This window comes from Oncorhynchus mykiss, chromosome 5 (genome assembly GCF_013265735.2).
Source record: "Oncorhynchus mykiss isolate Arlee chromosome 5, USDA_OmykA_1.1, whole genome shotgun sequence".
NCBI classification, from domain to species: Eukaryota; Metazoa; Chordata; class Actinopteri; order Salmoniformes; family Salmonidae; genus Oncorhynchus; species Oncorhynchus mykiss.
This window is the reverse complement of record NC_048569.1, coordinates 57,611,640-57,627,132: the sequence shown is the minus strand read 5'-3', so window position 1 is coordinate 57,627,132 and position 15,493 is coordinate 57,611,640. Positions and strand designations below refer to the sequence as shown.

The following is a 15,493-nucleotide window of genomic DNA, read 5'->3' as shown; positions in this document are numbered from 1 at the left end:
AAAAAAAATGTTGCAGGCAACTCAAAATAGGTCTAAATTCGCTGTCAGGGGTCCTATCGTACCATCTTTGTGTTCATGGTTATAAGGTAGCAATATGGTATCCATATTTTGTCAAATTTACGTCAAAAGTTTAATTTTGTTGTATTTTCGCTAACCTTATCCTAATTATCATAATCTGCTGCGTATAGTTCTCGTAACCTGCTATGATTATGACAAAAGTTAATTTGACAAAAGCTGTATCTCTTCTAGCAATGACCCATATTTTAGTTGTAGTTGGATGGGGTGTATTCATTAGTCATATTCCGTTGTAAAAAGTTTTGTCAAATTAACATCAGATTTGCAAACCGTTTTGCAACGGAATACGACAACCGGGGAGGGACTTTTTGGACAATTTGTCCAATAGAAACTCTCGTTGCAAAACGTTTTACTTTTGGGAGTAAATGGTTTCCGTTGTAAAATGTTTTGCAACAGGATCTGACTAATTAATACACCCCTGATTTATTGCACAGTGCTAGATAGATGGTAAGGAAATACATTTTAAATCTCACATACTAGTTCTATGAATAAGAGATGTACATTTAGCTTTTATTAGAAGTTCGTCTAATGTAGTTGCTTCATGGTCAGGTTCTTCAAATTTTACCATTGTTATATGCTATCTAGCTAATGCTAGCTTGATAATCAGGATAATTATTTCTATAAACCAGCTAGTTTATGCAAGCAGCTAATGCATATTAGCTGGTAAGTTTTATTACAACATATATATTTACATTTGAGTTATTTAGCAGACGCTCTTATCCAGAGCAACCTACATGAGCATTTGACGGTTAGCTAACTAAGTAACCTAACGAACTAATAAGTGACGAAGTTAGTCGAATACGATTGCAAAGAAGGTGATACAAGCAAATTTGACATGCAGCTAGCTAGAATTATGTCTCTTGCGTGTGTTATACCTGCAAAGTGTAGTCCAACGAAGCCACGCAAAGGGACTGATTAAATATCAATTTCTCTGATTGGACAAGGACTGAAAACGCATGCTCAATCAGTGGACAATTGTATGGTTGAATGATGGAGGTGGCCTATGTTTGTGAGTGGGAGAAGAAACCCAAGAGTGATCACTGTCCATCCATCCCACTGGCGTGTGCCTGGTCCTGCAGGAACCTAAGTTGCCTTTACCACAGACCTAAAAAATGAAGAAGATGAGAAAGGTAGACAGCTGTGCTTTTGGTACTGATCTTCTGACAGTTTTGATGTTGTGCAAAGCAAATCAAACAAATCCCATTGCTGTATCAGTTTTGATCCTATAAACGGATATCATTTTGCATATGTAATTCAACGCCTAGTGACTTGATTAGCAGAACATGCACTGCAGCAATTTGCTTTGTTTCAGAAGTCCGTCATGTGGTCCACATCATTGTCACAGAGCACCCATGGGATGTGTACTCCATTTACTCTGGACATGCCGAGGTCATATCCTGTCTGGAGTGGGACCAATCAGGTGGGTCAACATAGTAGTAACACCAAATCCACCCTTAAAAGAAAAATAATAATCCACTCAAACTATATATATATATATATATATATATATATATATATATATATATATATATATATATATATATATATTTTTTTTTAAATTAGTCCACTGTTGATACAGTCCCAAAATGTTTGGATTCAGCAATCCATTTTTCAAGATATAGGTCTTTCAAAATGCAAATTGTAACTTGCCACATAATCAAGACAATGTGGCAAGTTAATGAAAAGTAGTTTGAGTGGATTATTCCTTTAAAGGTGCAACTGCCCTATCAGTCCAGATAGACTCATGTGGAATGCCAGGAAGTGTCCCTGGTGTATTGAGTTTAAAGGTTGCGTCTGTGTGCGCGCGCGCATACGCACGATTGCATCCGTTCATGTGTCTTTGTGTTCCAGGTTGCTGTCTGCTGACGATTGCATCCGTTCATGTGTCTTTGTGTTCCAGGTTGCTGTCTGCTGATGGAGACGGGCAGATCAAGTGCTGGGCGATGACAGATCACCTGGTGAACAGCTGGGAGACTTCACTGGGGAGTGGAGTGGACGGAGACCCTATCGTAGCTCTGTCCTGGCTGCATAATGGAGTCAAGCTGGCTCTGCATGTGGAGATGGTAATGGACCAGCTTATTCTCATATTCACAGTGTCGACCAGCTCTTCTCAACTGTCTGTGTGGACCTTATGATTTATTACTTTGTCAGTATTTTATAGACACGTTTAAGAGCGTTGGGACAGTAACTGAAAGGTCAGCTCGGGGATTCAATCTAGCAACAAGGTAAACATCTGTCGTTCTGCCCCTGAACAAGGCAGTTAACCCACTGTTCCTAGGGCGTCATTGTAAATAAGAATTTGTTCTTAACTGACTTGCCTAGTTAAATAAAGGTTTAATAATTGTTTTTAAACCCTTTACACTCGTACCTGTATATGATTGAAAATGGCAGATTTGGACACTGATAAGCGGCTAAATTGGAACGCAGTGGCTGTACAGTAAAATGCTATACATGATGTCAGAGCTCAGGGTGTCTGCTTCACAGCTCTGTATGGGTTTTGACTGACAGCCTTTCTGAACATGAGCACTGCGCTTGGCAAAAAGTTGCCCCCATTCCTCACGCTAATTGGGCAACTTTTGCAAATGTTTTGTTGTCTGAGTGAGGGAAGCTGTAAATTATTATTTTGAAAGATGATACGTTGAGGATTATAATAAACATCATACAAGCAGGGCAAACACCCGTGAATCCAAATGTCCACTTCACATTTCCATATCATAAAACCTATGTAATACACAGTGTCAACGTTTAGGAACACTATGTTTGATGTACAAGATGATATGGCTTTGCACCCTACATTGTCCTGAACAGAATGAGCCTATGTTTGTTGTATTTTGAATAAAATTTGCCGCGAACCACACATCAGAATGAACTCGTGACTCCATTCTATGCGCACCAAAATTACCATCTGAATTGCCGTATGAAACCTAACACTGTAAAATCGTATTTTATAATTTAGCTTGTCATGTTGACAACAGAGCAAACGTTCAAATTATGCCCACCTGACCCAGATTGCGATTTATAATGGACCGTTTTTGGATTGCGTAAGCAGCAACAGTAATTGTGTAAAGGCGGGAACGCAGGGCTGGGTTCACATCAAAACAACTTAAAGTGTGCTTGCTCTAGTTCCCCAATGGCACAGCTAGGAGAGCTTAAAAATGCACCTTATAGTTGAAGACACTTCTTTGAGTCATAAAAGTGCATTAAAATGACTTAGGAACTGTGCACACTTTGGAAAGGTGTGTGGCCACTTGGAAACACCAGTTAGACCTTTCACTCAAACCCTTGTGATTTTTTTTTTGGCCTTACTTTTTGGCACCTACTCCAAATTTTCCAAGAATATTCTTATTATGTTACTGAATGTATCCAGAGTATGTTCAGATTTCGTTATCAACAAATGCTGCAAAAAGTCCAGTAAATGTCAAATGCACATAAAATCAACAGTGTAATGTTTGGATTCAGTCTTGTCAGGTGAACTGTTGTGTCTTCACCTTTAGTCTAATACTTTTCCCATAATCTCCTAATTGTTCCCTTTTTAATTTCTACAATGGTTATGCATATGCTTTCCATATTTCTTCTGTAAGAAACATTTCAATGTCGTCTTGTATATGTAACGGATGTGAAACGGCTAATTCCCATGAGGGTAAGCTCTTGAGATCTGCCAATACTCTATATGTCACTATTTGGCAGGGGTGCTGTAAAATGGCTGTGTAGCGCTGCATATAACAAGCATATACAGACATATCTATAATTTTCCACTTAGTTTGTTGAAATGTGCTACTACCCACTCTCTCTCTACCTCTCCTCCAACCTTCCCCCACCCCAGTCAGGCTCCACCAACTTTGGGGAGAAGTTTTCACGGGTCAAGTTCTCGCCGTCTCTCACGCTGTTCGGGGGTAAGCCCATGGAAGGCTGGCTGGCAGTGACGGTGAGCGGCCTGGTCACGGTGTCCTTGCTGAAGCCCAACGGTCAGCTGGGCCTGAGGGGCCGAGTTGCCCTGGCCGACATCGCCTTCACCGGCGGGGGCAACATCGTGGTGGCGGCAACGGACGGCAGTAGCTCCTCACCTGTGCAGTTCTACAAGGTATTAGCTAGCAATGATATTGAATTTTTCATCATTACTGGCTAACATCAGAAGTGCTAGACAGTCATCGTGTCTCTGATAAGTCTGGCAAGCGACACTGTACAAATGCTAATGCATTTTCTTTTCTTGTAATGAGGGTTTACTGCACGATTATATTAAGTTTTCCTCCAATGTAATGTATCAAGTGGTACTATTATTGCAATGCCATTATTGTGATCCTTACTCAAGGTGTGCGTGAGCGTGGTCAACGAGAAGTGTCGCATCGACACGGAGTTGCTGCCCTCACTCTTTATGCGCTGCACCACAGACCCGGTCAGGAGGGACAAGTACCCGGCTGTCACACACCTCAAGTTCCTCACCAGGGAGAACTCCGAGCAGGTGAGAGGCACACACTGTGAACACACTGTCTTTCCAAGTGTCCTTTATTGGGAGTTATTTCCAGCTTTTTCACTTACCAGTACAACATAAACTCAGCAAAAAAAGAAACGGCCCTTTTTCAGGACCCTGTCTTTCAAAGATAATTCGTAAAATTCTAAATAACTTCACAGATCTTCATTGTAAAGAGTTTAAACACTGTTTCCCATGCTTGTTCAAGGAACCATAAACATTTAATGAACATGCACCTGTGGAACGGTCATTAAGACACTAACAGCTTATAGACAGTAGGCAATTAAGGTCACAGTTATGAAAACTTAGGACACTAAAGAGGCCTTTCTACTGACTCTGAAAAACACCAAAAGAAAGATGCCCAGGGTCCCTGCTCAGTTGCGTGAACGTGCCTTAGGCATGGTGCAAGAAGGCATGAGGACTGCAGATGTGGCCAGTGCAATAAATTGCAATTCCGTACTGTGAGACGCCTAAGACAGCGCTACAGAGAGACAGGACGGACAGCTGATCGTTCTCGCAGTGGAAGATCAGGTCTCAGATCAGATCAACACCCGCACAGGATCGGTACATTCGAACATCACACCTGCGGGACAGGTAGAGGATGACAACAACAACTGCCAGAGTTACACCAGGAACGCTCAATCCCTCCATCAGTGCTCAGGCTGTCCGCAATAGGCTGGACTGAGGCCTTGTAGGCCTGTTGTAAGGCAGGTCGTAACCAGACATCACTGGCAACAACGTCGCCTATGGGCACAAACCCACCGTGGACCAGACAGGACTGGCAAAAAGTGCTCTTCACTGACGAGTCGCGGGTTTGTCTCACCAGGGGTGATGGTCGGATTCGTGTTTATCGTCGAAGGAATGAGCGTTACACCGAGGCCTGTACTCTGGAGCGGGATCGATTTGGAGGTGGAGGTTCCATCATGGTCTGGGGTGGTGTGTCACAGCATCATCAGACTGAGCTTGTTGTCATTGCAGGCAATCTCAATGCTGTGCGTTACAGGGAAGACATCCTCCTCCCTCATGTGGTAACCTTCCTGTAGGCTTCCTGACATGACCCTCCAGCATGACAATGCCACCAGCCAGTTCTGTGCCTGATTTCCTGCAAGACAGGAATGTCAATGTTCTGCCATGGCCAGTGAAGAGCCCGGATCTCAATCTCATTGAGCACGTCTGGGACCTGTTGGATCGGAGGGTGAGGGTTAGGGCCATTACTCCCAGAAATGTCCGGGAACTTGCAGGTGCCTTGGTGGAAGAGTGGGGTAACATCTCACAGCAAGAACTGGTACATCTGGTGCAGTCCATGAGGAGGAGATGCACTGCAATACTTAATGCAGCTGGTGGCCACTCCAGATACTGACTGTTAACTTTAGATTTGTACCCCCCCCCCCCCCCCCCCCCCCCTTTGTTCAGGGACACATTTTTCCATTTCTGTTAGTCACATCTGTGGAACTTGTTCAGTTCATGTCTCAATTATTGACTCTTGTTATGTTCATAAGAATATTCACACATGTTAAGTTTGCTGAAAATAAACGCAGTTGATAGTGAGAGGACGTTTATTTCCCCCCCCCAAGTTTATGTATTCAAACAGTGTAGCGCATACATTTAATTAAGGCTGGCACAATTACCGTATAACCGCGTGATTGACGGTTATGGATGATGACCGTCATGAAAATAAAATAACAGTCATAACCGTAAAAAAAAAACACCGCTGACTGACGACAGGACAGCCGGACATTCGTGCGGTCCGTTTCTGCAGTGACTTGGACGCTACAGTAACTTGGACTCTACAACGTGATGAAACGTTGTTGCTCCTTGCTGAAACAAGCCAGGTGTTGTAGCTAACGAGTCTTTGGTTGCCTAGACAACGCCCCCCTCCCTGCAGCAGCAGCACACGCAGTCAGGAGGAAGAAATGTGCATCTTTTAATGTATAATCATTTTTCTTGCTATTCGAACAGTTATTACGGTGACCGCAGTCATTTGGCTGACCAATAACCAACATCCAAAAATCCAATACTGCCACAGCCCTACTTTTTAATGAATGATACAAAGTCCTGTTAAATTGCAGGGAGTGTTAACCAGTTGACTGAGGTGTGTGTGTGTATATGACTATGATATTAATACTCCTTTAGGTGCTGTTGTGTGCCTCCAGTCAGATGGGCAGCATCGTTGAGTGCTGGTCACTGCGAAAAGAAGGCCTCCCTGTTAATAACATATTCCAGCATCGCTCACCAGTAGGTAAGGAGGAGAACAACAAAAACCAGGAAGAACTCTAATGGAAAATATAAGTATAGCTATAGTTTAGAGTTGTTTCCAATTGTCCACTTTCTTTAAAGAACTGAACAATTGACAGTAAATTCTCTTTAGGAACCCTCCATTGTGTTTTCAGATCAATACATTTTAAGGAAAGGAGAGCAGTTAATGATTCCACAATTGAGGTGCCCCCATAAAGACACACAGACACAACCCTTACTCACCCTTTCTCCTCTCCACCCCCACAAGTGGGTGAGAAACAGCCAATCTTGAAATGGCGCATCCTCTCAGCCATCCTCTGGACCGCGTGTCGGCCGTTGCTCTGCCCAAGCTGCCCATCTCCATCTCCAACCCTGACTTAAAGGTGGCGTCGGACACAAAGTTCTGCCCAGGCCTCGGTAATAATAACCCAATAACCCATCATCGAACCCTCCATATCTACTCTTGATTACTTCAGGTGGCAGCATACACCTTTCCAGAATGTTGATATGCAGTACTATTAAATCCACCAAAGAAGAAGTCATTCTATGCTCAAGAAACATGGTCGGGAAGTGGGAGCTACATTGAATGTGTCCCACACAACACAGTTGTGTCAAGACAGATTGATGTATAATGGCAGAGAAAGTGTGTAGTGTTATACACTCACTGTGTTGCCCCTGTTTGTGTGTACTGCTGGTGTCAATGTCCACCTTTGGAGGTGAATAAAGTTAATTACGTTTGATGAGATTCTGTATGGTGGTCCCTCCCAGGCCTGGCTCTAGCCTTCCACGATGGCAGCATCCAGATCCTCCACCGGCTGTCCCTCCACACTATGGGCGTGTTCTACGGCTCCTCCTCGGGCCCCTCCCAGCGGCCCGGGGACGAGCCGGCCATCAAGCGGCAGCGTGCCGGCGGCCACACCGTCCACTTCAAGGCCCTGCAGTTCTCCTGGACCTCGCTGGCCCTGGCCGGAATGGAGAACCGCGGCAAGGTGAGAGACGGTAGCACAAGTCAGCTAGTTGGAGCACATCAATCGCGCGTCAATGCGTTCAGATCCGTTGACTATGCAGTGACCTTAAAATGTCCCCACACAGTACTCGTATCACCCTTTTATCTCGGTAGATGATAGTATAGCTTAGATGGCTGACGTTTTTGAAAAAAGGCAAAATATTGTATTTTGACCTTCAATGTCCCTTGAACCAGCCGTTGGTGTTAAAGCTTACAGCAGTGTGTGGTCTAAAGGAAAAATAAAAACTCATACCTTTATCCTCTCTTGCAACAATAAGCTATCCATATCCCTGTCCTTAATTCTGGTAATCAGCCCCCGAATATGAACAGCAACAAAATTTTAGATCTCCGCTTTGGCTCTTTTCCCCCCTCAGCTGCACATGATCCGCGTGTCTCCCTCCATCGGCCAGATGTTGGACATGAACACACTGCTGCGCCACCTGCTGTTCCTGCTGGAGTACTGCATGGTGACTACGACTGGTGGGATGTGCTGCTCCACGTGCAGCAGGGCATGGTCCATAACCTGGTGGAGAAGCTTCATGAAGAGTACATGAGACAGAACCAAGCCCTGCAGCAGGTAGGTGGACCAGGGTCGTGTTCAGTAGTGAATTGTTATGCAACGGGAAATTGAAAATATACACTATATATACAAAATGTGTAGAATATGTGGACAACCTTTCAAATTAGTGGATTCGGCTATTTCAGCCACACCCGTTGCTGACAGGTGTATAAAATCGAGCACACAGCCATGCAATCTCCAGAGACCAACATTGACAGTAGAATGGGCTTACTGAATGTTACGCACGCCTTTATGAAGAGGGAACGCAACACTCTGCTACAACTAAACTCTCTGTGAAGTGAAAAAGGTATGGACTGTAGGTGCGAGTAAGGATGACAACAGACAGAATGTGGTACCGTTTACAAGGACTTTATTCCTTTACGAGGTAATATGGGGAAAAGGGGCTGGACGGAACCAAAGCAAAGAAAGTAAATCTCAAAGCCCCCCCCCCCCCCCTCTCTCTCCTATCTTACCTGCCTACCCACTACTTACCTAATTTAGCACCACCTGGTACCCTAACCAAAATACAGGGGGTGGTCCGCCCAGGTCTTACCTAGTGTGCCTAGACAGTGAATATACTACGGGTATATGTATGCCCGCGGGCCTCTTGCCTAAGCACTCCCAAGGTGCCTTCCCCTTTCCCCCTGGGAACAAATGAAACAGGATATTAAACAATTTCACAAACTAACAAAGGACATCAAATAAGCTCTACCTGAGCAACAAACTCACAAATCATACCAACTTCCCAGCAATGAACTACCATCAAAATCAACCTCTAGCAAAATCTCTCTGCAATGACCTCCAAGCAAATCTCTCTATCACAAACAATCGCTCTGCAATCCTCCCAGAAAAACTCTCTAGCAAAATCTCTCTCAGCAATCCCTACCTCCAAAATCTCTCTCCTGAACAGAACACTGGCTTTTATATAGCTTCAGAAGGAATGGGTAATTGGAGACAGCTGTGTCTTGACTAGGGGGCAGGGTCAGCTCTCCAATTAGCCCTGGAGTCGACCAATCAGCTGCTTGAGGGATTTCAGGAAGCCATTTCCTGAAATAAACACATGCAAGTACACAAACTACAACACATAAACTGGGGAACGTAACACTGAAGAGCTCAGTGACTTTCAACGTGGCACTGTCATAGGATGCCACCGTAACAACAAGTCAGTTCGCAAATTTCTGCCCTGCTAGAGCTGCCCCGGTCAACTTTAACTGCTGTTGTGAAGTGGAAATATCTAGGAGCAACAGCAGCTCAGCCGCGAAGTGGTAGGCCACACAAGCTCACAGAACTGGACCGCTGAGTGATGTAAATCATAGCGAGTAAAAATACCCTGTCCTCAGTTGCAACACTCACTACTGAGTTCCAAACTGCCTCTGGAAGCAACTTCAGCACGAGAACTGTTCATCGGGAGCTTCATGAAATGGGTTTCCATGGCCGAGCAACCACACACAAGTCTAAGAACACCATGCGCAATGCCAAGCGTTGGCTGGAGTGGTGTAAAGCTCACCGCCATTGGATTCTGGAGCAGTGGAAACGCGTTCTCTGGAGTAATGAATCACGCTTCACCATCTGGCAGTCTGACGGACAAATCTGGGTTTGGCGGATGCCAGAAGAACGCTACCTGCCCGAATGCATAGTACCACCTGTAAAATGTGGTGGAGAAGGAATAAAGATAATAATTTCAGGGGAAATCTTAACGCTACGGCATACAATGACATTATTTCTGTGCTTCCAACTTTGTTGCAACAGTTTGGGGAAGGCCCTTTCCTGTTTCAGCATGACAATACCCCCATGCACAAAGTGAGGGCCATACAGAAATGGTTTTTCGAGATCAGTGTGGGAAGAACTTGACTGGCCTGCAGAGCCCTGACCTCTACCCTGAGACAGGCCTAATCGCCAATCATCAGTGCCTGACCTCACTAATGCCTTTGTGGCTGAACGGAAGCAACTCTCCGCAGCAATATTCCAACATCTAGTGGAAAGCCTTCCCAGAACAGTGGAGGCTGTTATAGCAGCAAAGGGGGGACCAATTCCATATTAATGCCAATGAGTTTGGAATTAAATGTTTGACGAGCACATGCTTTTGGTCATGTAGTGTATGTTCTTATCGGACAAATTTGGGTGTTAGTTGACATTTCAAAACACAACCCAGGGATCCCCACTGCAGGGCATTATGTTTGACAAACTGAAATGTGTGACAATGAAGGGATGGAATTGTTTGTTTGTTTTTATAATATACTGTGTGTGTGTGTGTGTGTGTGTGGTAGGTGCTCTCAACACGCATCGTCGCAGTGAAGGCCTCTCTCTGTAAGCTGTCGGCGGCTACGGCAGCGCGAGCCTGCGACTTTCACGCCAAGCTCCTCCTTATCGCCATTAGCGCCACCCTCAAGTCCCTGCTGAGGCCCCACGTCCTCCACACGCCAGACAAGAGCCCCGGGGATAGGCTGGCAGAGATATGCGCCAAAAATACTGACACTGGTGGGAGGACTAGCATCACTATCATTATACCTGTATAATCAATGAATAGACGGATCCTACTTCAGACACCAATTTCACTTAAAGGTGCAATATGCAGGAATTTCCTGGTTGCTAAAATTAAAATATTTAATCTAATTTCAACCAATGTGTAGAGAATCATTGTACCATCTAAACCGCTATGAAATATCTTTTCAATACCAAAAATATTGTATTTTCAGCTGTTTGAAGCTGGTGTACAAAAACTTAAGAATGGGAAGCATAGAAATAGCACACATAGAAATGACGAGGTAGATATGTTCTATGTGAATTTGGTCTGGTCGCCCAAAAAGTTACATAATGCAGCTTTAATGTGAGGCTGGAACTTTTTTCAGTTTGTAACCGAGCTTGAGTTGTACATAGTGACCTGTTGTTATTGTTGACCAGACCGATTCTGTAGGCATAAGGCTGGCCCTCCTATCTGCTAGTTAGCACCTACAATTATGGGACATTTTATTTCAAAACGTCAGTGATTCTGTTTGAGATTGACCTTCCCCCTCTCCGTAGATATCAATAAGGTGATGATCAACCTGAAGACAGAGGAGTTTGTGCTGGACGGCCCCCCGCTCCAGTCTCTGCAGCAGCTCATCCAATGGGTGGGAGACTTTGTGCTCTACCTGATGGCTAACCTACCTAATCAGGTGGGTCTCCAGTGCACCACCATTTGTGTGTGTATTTACTCCTACATTTCCATTAAATCGTGCTATCTGTGTTGGCCTTTTCACAACGTGCTGAAAAATTGCGCAATGCTTCAGATCCCCATGCTTACCACATTTGATATTAATGATGTGATGTTGCATTGAAAGAATGTAGCGTTCTATCGAATGTAGAGTTGGTGCCATTATAGAGTGTGTGTCTGTACTGTCTGTCTCTATCCAGTCTGTCTGTCTATTAACCTGTGTCCTCTCTCAGGGCTCCATCGTGCATCCCGGCTTTGGGTTCCTGCGCGACGGCTCGTCCCTGGGCATGCTGCGTGACATGATGGTGATGATCCGGATCTGGGGCCTGCTGAAGCCTGGCTGCCTGCCCATCTACACGGCCACCTCGGACAACCAGGACAGCATGTCGCTCCTCTTCCGCCTGCTCACCAAGCTCTGGCTCGGCTGTAAGGATGGGGCGAACACGTGTAGCTGACTATGTGGATGCATGGGTGTACACTACCGGTCCAACGTTTTAGAAAACCTAGTCATTCAAGGTTTTTTTTCCCGCCACGCGGCTTTTAGAAAACATATGGCCCTTCTCTTTCATCAGCCAGAAAGAATCCTTCAAATACAAAAATATACACTTACTGTAGCAGTTTTGCACAGATCCATACAGACATGGGTGCCTGCAACCGGCAAAACTGGACTTCCCGAGTTATGCTTGCACACGTGTGTTTGGAGCAGCTAGGTGGCTAATTAGCCCAGGTGCTCGCCTCTTGTCTTCCGTAAAGCAAGCGCCATAACATGAAGATATGGCCGTGTGGGAACCCTAACCCTATCAAGGTGTGTATCAGTTGAACCTTTTAGTTTTATTTAAAAAAAATAAAAATAATTGCTGATATGAAAGGTCCTTATGCTTCCAAAACCGTACCGCAAGCGACGCGTCAATGTTCAGATTGAGCGTCTGGGCTCTTAACAAAACTCCTCCCTACAGAAGACTCTTTCGTCCATGATCAAGGGCTACAATGAACATTGATTCTGGAAAATGAATGTTCAGGTTTCTGTTGTGCGCGGCATTGCGGTACCACATAGTACTAGTAGGATTTTAGCATTGCGGTACCACATAGTACTAGTAGGATTTTAGCCACAGACTTGGAATACTAGCCATCTAGTCTGCGTTTTGTAAAAGTGCAATGAGCATAAAATACAATTATATAAGGAATTGGCAACTCGTTCTTATTCCGAGAAATAAGGTAGGCCACTTGATTTCAACATCTGAACAAAGTGGACAGGCCAACATGCTGTTCAAACAGTTGGAGAAGGACAGACGGGTGTGTTCATAACATTTCAACTGTTCTGCCTTGTTAGCTAGCAAATAGATCCAAGTTGGCTAGACTTTAAATATAAAGATTATCTGGCTACTCAGTAGCATGTGGGCTTGTGCTTGAGAGGTTGTTTATGAGGTCTGTGTTCATTTTCTATAATGCCTGCTTCAAGAAGTTGGTCATTATTAGTGAATGTGCATTATGCATGATTGTGGTTACATTTGTAAACAAAAGGGACAGACATGAAAACCAGATCAGTGATTATGGTAAAAAAATGATCAAATAATGTCATTATTAGTGGTTGTCGAAGGCTTATATTTAGGTGTCATTTCACAAGCCCTGAATTAATTTGATTATTGCTGACTGTTTAAAATGCAGTGTATTTTATTTCTAATTGGACAACTAGCTTATTTAGAGAACATAAAATTTGTTGGATGCATTTGCAGTTTCCGATTTATTTTGTGCCCAATAGATGGGTAAATAATGTCATTTTCTTGTAACTTTTATTGTGTGTGTGTGTATTGTGTGTATATATATATATATATATATATGAATAAAAATCGGTTTCTAAACTACATTAATGTGGATTACAGATAATCATGAATGAATTGTGAATAATGATGAGTGAGAAAGTTATAAATATCATACCTACCTCCCAAAGAAATGCTAACCTCCCCTGTTATTGGTAATGGTGAGATGTTAGCATGTCTTGATATGATCTTTGTGCCTCTAACTTTCTCACTCATCATCATTTCTCACTCACTCGTCACAAGCTTGATGTAGTCATTGCGTGCTAGGAATATGGGACCAAATACTACTCACTACTTTAATACACATACTGTAAGTAAATTAGACCCAATACTTGTGGTTCCCTAAAATGGGGGGACTATGTACAAAAGGTGCTGTGATTTCTAAAATGGTTCACACGATATAGATAACAATGCCCTCAAATGAAAGCTAACCTTCTGCACATTAACCTCATAGTCATTGTGTCATTTCAAATCCAAAGTGCTGGAGTACAGAGCCAAAACGAAACGTGTTGCTGTCCAAATACTTTTGGACCTCACTGTATGTGGGCCTGGCCTTCACCCATGTATGTCTCCAGCTCGGGACGAGGGCCACCCCCAGGAGCCTGATGAGCCGCTGATAGATGAGTGCTGCCTGCTGCCCAGCCAGCTGCTGGTGCCCAGCATGGACTGGCTGCCCGTCAATGACGGCATCATCTGCAAGCTGCAGGGCAAGCAACCTCTGCGGCTGCAGTTTGGCAAGCCCTACAGCCTTCCGGGTCTCAACTCCACCGCCCAGGTGGAGATCTTCTCTAGGTGAGACCCACAGGAGCAGGCTAGCTGGCATTTAGAAAAGTTGTATTTTTAGGGTTTCAATTGGGGATAGTGCTCAAGTGACCAAGGCAGTAGCCCTGTACTATGTTGACGCAAAAATCTAAACACGGTTGTCATTGGATCACCATTTGGGGTCAGATGAAGCTCAGCCTGCTGTAAAATTGAAAAAGTAACAGCCCATTTGCTAAAAATGTGCGTTTCCAGGAGCCCAGGGGCCCAGAGGATGGATAACCTACGTTGTCTCCACATGGGAGTCTGCCCCACAGAGGAGAGCAAAGCCTGCACCCGGTCAGACACCAACTTGCTCTTTCACCCACTCCCTAGCACTTGCATCTTTCCCTTATTTCTACCTTAACATTATATCATAACGTCAGCATATCCCTCTACATGTAACGTTACACTTTTAAGAACCTTTTTGTTGGTCCAAAGCAAGCAACAATTTGAAGATTCTCTTTTCCCGACCCTGCTTTTTTTTTCTCTCTCTCTCCATCTCAGGTGTGGCTGTGTGACCATGCTCCGCTCGCCCAACAGGACCAACGCAATGAAGCAGTGGGAGCAACGCTGGATCAAGAACTGCCTGTGCGGAGGCCTCTGGAGAAGGATTCCCTCCACACTGTCCTGAGATCAGTCAACGGACAACTATTGACTCTGACAAGCCCATGGCCACCGCAAACCCCGACTCTAGATCAGCCTTTGGAGTTTGGACAGTAGATTGCACAGCGCTGCTGCCTCCTAGTAGATGTCACGAAGGACAGATTCCATATCCAATATGATGAAGTATATCAATGCAGTTGTATTGCACATATGGCTATTTGGAAAGGCTGTAATCATGCCATCATTGTTTCCTACCTGTAAGTAGGAACCATGTTTTTCATGTCCCTTTTTATATGCAAACGCGTGTCAAGTAAATAAAGCTTCTTGAGGACCTTACGGGTGAGAGGTGTGACATTTTTTACTTTCAATCCTATTTGGATGCTTTTGCACATATTTTCATGTACATTGTGCATTGATGTCAATGGGAGATTTGCACAATAATTAGGATTTGGTCCTTGGTGGTTTGTGTGTCAGATGTAGTTGGACATTTGTGCCACATGGGGGCACTAGACATCTCGTGTGTGTATAGAACCTAATCTGGTTTTAGTCCTGTCATGTGCACCAGGGATTAGATGAAGGAACTAATAATGAGTGGAATTAACTGAAGATGGTTTTATATCAAAATGAAGGGTTTTACTTCCCACTCCCAGAAGAGATTCTGTTTAATAAAAAAGGACTAGAGATTTTTCAAACACAAATTATTTTCTTTGAAGTCATATCTCAGTCCCTGAAATAG

General features: G+C 44.1%; 1 pseudogene; it reads left to right on the top strand.

Moving 5' to 3' along the window:
- The first annotated feature begins 4 nt into the window (after window positions 1-4).
- Window positions 5-15,093, top strand: LOC110524128 (annotated as a pseudogene).
- Window positions 15,094-15,493: the final 400 nt, after the last annotated feature.